This window comes from Trichechus manatus, unplaced genomic scaffold, assembly GCF_000243295.1.
Source record: "Trichechus manatus latirostris isolate Lorelei unplaced genomic scaffold, TriManLat1.0 scaffold00070, whole genome shotgun sequence".
NCBI lineage: Eukaryota > Metazoa > Chordata > Mammalia > Sirenia > Trichechidae > Trichechus > Trichechus manatus.
In genome coordinates, this window is record NW_004444006.1 from 5,226,051 (window position 1) to 5,231,198 (window position 5,148).

Genomic DNA, 5,148 nt, shown 5'->3' on the forward strand with positions numbered 1-5,148 from the left:
TCTACATAATTCTCAGGGTCTCTTCTTTTTTCTTTGTTCATTTTTCTGAGTTTTCCTCAAACAGAGTTGTATCCAAGGGTTTTTCTTCAATTCCACTGATCCTGTCTTCCACCATTTCAAATCTGCTCCTCAGCCCTTCTATGACACCGTCCATTTCTGAAATCTTGTTGTTTATCTTTTGGATTTCTAATTGTTATTTTTGTATAATTTCTAGATGCGAATTTATTTTGACATTTTGTTCCTGCATTATTTTCCTGAATTCTTCCATTTTTTGGTCTGTATTTTCCATGAATTTGCCTATTTTTTCCTCATTTTTGTCTGCTTTTTGCTTCAACTCTTGGGTTATTCTGAATATTAGAGTTTGAATTCCCTATCAGGTAGTTCTGGTGCCTTTTCTTCCACTGGAAAGTCATCTGGTGTTTTATTTTGGATGCCTACTGGAACCATCCTGTCCTGTTATTGAAAATGTTTTCATATTGTCTGCTGTCCTCGGGGCATTCAGTAGTTATTTTCTCATTTATTGATTGTAGATTTGTTTGTTTCATCCTTTTTTTTTAAATTTGGCTATGTCTGAGCAGGCGGGCTGTGTGTTCTTTCTTGTTTGCTCATCAGTGGGCACAATACTTTTCAACTCCTTCTCCAATGGGCAGGGAAGATCTAGCTGAAGAGGAGTTTCTGGGATTGGATGTTTGTGGCACTTACTATAGCCACCAGGGCAGGTTGGTAATCAGTGCAGGGCAGGTTCCAGTAGGTTGTGCTTGTGCTGCTTGGTGGTGTGATGTTACGCGCATGGTGCAGGTAGGCAGGATGGAGGGGGGAGATTGTGATGTGTGGAGTTAAGATGGATATGGGAGAGAGGAGAGTGGAACAGGAGCCAAAAACATACAAACCAACCAAAAAGAGTGCTAGGGGAGCTTGCCATTGGAGTGGAGAGATGAGAGACTATGAAAAGGGGAAGAAGAAGAAAGAAAGAAAAGAAAAGAATGAATAATTAAAAATCAGAAAGGAAGAAGAACAGCAAAGCTCCCAGGGATCCCACCTGTGCAGCTACAAGATCTGGGGAAGTTGTTCTCAGGTATTGCAGTACAACCTGGCTAGAAGGCATAGAGGTATTTAGCACTAGGTATTCAGGGAACAGGAAGAGAAGGAAGGTATAGAGAGATGAGAAACTGAGTAATGAAGAAAGACAAAAAGGGAAAAGAAAACAAAACAATTTTTAAAAAAGAACAAGAAAAGCCTCCCATAAAATAGAAGAAAAAAAAACACAAAAAAAACAAACGCCCTCAGGGATCCCTCTGTGCATCTGCGCAAGCTGAGAGGGTAGGTCCCAAGCTGCGTAGCACTGCCCGGCCTGAACGGACTCCCAACCCAAGAAAAGGAAAAGAAAACAAACAAACAATTGAAAACAAACAAATGCCCCAGGATCCCACCAGTGTGGCGGCCCAGACTGGGAAGCAGTTCCACACTCAAAGGGAGCTCCACAGCCCATTAGGAAGAAGCAAAGATGGCACATGGAGCCAGGTATTTGAGTGAAAGGAGGGGGAGGTGTTGAGAGGTAAGGAAGAAATCAAAAGAAATGGAAAAAAGCAACACTAGCAGCCAACAAATGGCACTCAGGGAGTGGGCCACTGTAGTCAGGTGGAAAGCAAGCAGCCAGTTCTTCCCGGCCAAGAGACTGTGGCTGCAGGAAGCAGAGGAGGTCAAGTGGAGGTGAAGAATGGTGGGGGGCAGGAAAGCGTATTTGGCCAATTACCGGTTGTTCTGTCTCCTGCTGGAAGCTCCGTGAAGCTGCTTTCTCGTACCCTTATTTGATGGTCTCTGAGAGGAGTCCAAGATGGTGGATCTGCGGTGCCTTAGCGGATAGGGGACCTCTGCACAAACCTCTCCTTGCTCTCCATTCTCTGTCAGTTTTCTCACTCCATTTGGTTCTTGGCTGAGTTATTTATCTCTTCGTTTGATGTTTTAGGGTTTCAGGATTGCTGTTTTCACTGTTTGGCTTAGTTTTTTGGATCTTTGCTGTGGAGGGATGGTGTGGTGCTTCTGCCTAGAGCGCCAGGTTGCCAGAAGTCCCCCATTTCTCAGTTTCTTGTCTCTTTATACTTACCTTCTCTTCCTGTTTCCTGAATACCAGATGCTGTATGACCGCTTTACCCCTTCTAGGCAGGCTGTACTTAGTGGCCTAGGAGCCACTTCCCTAGTCTTAAGGCTGCACCAGTGGGCTCCCTGGGGGCTTTTCTTTTCTGTTTTTCCCCTAATTTTTATTTATTTATTTTACTCTTTTTCTTTTTCTTTGCTTTTTGTTTTTCTCAATTTCTCGAGTTCTCATCTTTCCACTCCAATGGAAAACTCCCTTAGTACTGTTTTTTTTGGCTCCTATTTCTCACCCCTCTTTCCCATGCTCATCTTAGCTCAACACATCGCAATCTCACCCCTCCATCCTGCCTACTTGCAGCAGTGCAATGAACATCATACACCCAAGCAGCACAAGCACAGCCTGCCTAAATCTGCCATGCACTGATTCCTGACCCTCCCTGTCGGACCTAGTATGTGCCAAAAACAACCCATCCAAGCAACTCCCCTTCAGCATGACCTGCCCTGCTGCACCATAGCTGAGTGACTGCCCCTGCCCACTGGATCAGGAGGTGAAAAGTATTGTGCCCACAGATGAACAAACAACAAAGAATGCACTGCTTGCCTGCTTAGACATAAGCAAATAAAACAAAAAAGCAGGATGAAACAAACACATCTACAATCAATAAAAGCAGGAAAATAACTACTGAATGCCCAAAAAACAGCAGACAATATCAAAACCTATAAAAAACCAGGTCAGGATGGTCCCAGTAGGCATCCAAAATAAAACACCAGATGATTTTCCAGTAGAAGAAAAGGCATAGAACTACATGATAGGGAAATCAAATCTCTAATAGTCAGAGCTATCCAAGAGTTGAAGCAAAAAACAGACAAAAACGAGGAAAAAATAGACAAATTCATAGAAAAGGCAGGAAAATTTATGGAAAATACAGACAAAAAATGGAAGCATTCAGGGAAATAATACAGGAACAAAATGTCAAAATAAATTCACAACTAGAAATCAAGCAAAAACAACAATTAGAAATCCAAAAGATAAACAACAAGATTTAATAAATGGACAGTATTATAGAAGTGCTGAGGAGCAGGTTTTAAACGATGGAAGACAGGATCAGTGAAAATGAAGACAACCACTTGGATACAACTCTGAGGAAAAATCAGAAAAACGAATGAAGAAATATGAAGAAACCCTGAGAATTATGTGGGATACAATCAAATGGAAAAATCTGTGTCTGATCAGAGTTCCAGAAAAGGGGGAGAAAACAGAAAACACAGAGAGGATCATTGAAGAACTGCTGACAGAAAACTTCCCCAATATCATGAAAGATGAAAAGCTAACCATCCAAGAAGCTCAACGAACCCCATATAGGATAGACCTCAAAAGAAAATCACCAAGGCATATCATAATCACAATCGCTAAAACCAAAGACAAATTATCCTGAGAGCAGCTCAAGAAAAATAAAAACTCACATACAGAGGAGAAACAATAAGACTAAGTTCAGATTATTTGGCAGAAACCATGCAGGCAAGAAGGCAATGGGATGACATATATAAAACCTTGAAAGAAAAAAAAAATTGCCACCAAGAATAATATATCCTGCAAAACTCTCATTCAGATATGATGGTGAAATTAGGTCATTTCCAGATAAACAGAAATTAAGGGACTATGTAAAAACCAAAACTTACAAGACTTATTAAAGGGATTCCTTCGGTCTGAGAACACACGTCAGACCACAGGCTGAATCTAGGATGCAAGATTGTACTAGCCAGATACCAACCTATGAAAGTAACTCTCAAGAACTATCCAAAACCAAAAGAATTACAACAGGGAACCAGAGAGGTTAATCTGTAAATGACAACAACATCAGAACAATAAAAAAGGGAATAAACGGTGTACGTATAGAACCTTCTAATGGAAAAGAAGGCAAGGCGATACCAAGTAATAATAGACTGGTTCCAACCTAGATATATAAGGGTAAATTTCAAGGTAACCACAAAGAAAGTTAAGAAGCCTACTCATGAAAATAAAGAATAAAAACATAAAGTCTCAGTAAAACCAAAAACCTACAAAAACAAAAGAAACGAAAAAAAAAAATCCACAAACAAAAGGAATTCAGCACAGGAGAGTAAGAGGAACAAAGAAAACGTCAGCACCACAAACAAAAGCACTACAAAATGACAGCAATAAACTCACACCTATCAATAATTACATTCAACGTAAATGGCCTAAATGCACCCATTAAGAGATGGAGAGTGACAGAATGGATTAAAAAAAAGGATCTATCGATATGCTGTCTAAAGGAGACACTCCTTAGAAACAAAGATGTGAATTTATTAAAAGTCAAAGGTTGGAAAAAATATATCAAGCTAACAACTACCAAAAAAGAGCAGGAGTGGCAATACTAATCTCAGATAAAATAGACTTTAAAACAGTATCCACCATAAAAGACAAAGAAGAGCATTATATCATGATTAAAAGGATTATCCATTATGAAGACCTAACCATAATAAACATCTATGCACCCAATGACAGGGCTCCAAAATACATAAAACAAACTCTAACAGCATGGAAAAGAGAAATTGACAGTTCCACAATAATAGTAGGGGACTTCAACACACCACTCTCAGTAAAGGATAGAACATCTAGAAAGAAACTCAGCATACATACAGAAAACCTAAAGGGCACAGTCAGCCAACTTGACATCGTAGAAATATATGGAACACTCCACCCAACAGCTTCAAAGTACACATTCTTTTCCAACGCACATGGAATATCCTCCAAAATAGGCCACATCTTAGGCCACAGAGCAACCTTCAACAAATCCAAAACATTGAGATAATACAAAGTATCTTCTCTCACCACAATGCCATCAAGGTAGAAATTAACAACAGGAAGAGCAAGGGAAAAAATAAATTACATGGAAACTGAATAACACCCTGCTTGTAAACCACTGGGTAATAGAAGATATCAGAGACAGAATAAAAAAATTCCTAGAATCAAACGAGAATGAAAACACATCATACCAAAACCTTTGGGACACAGCAAAGGCAGTCCTCAGA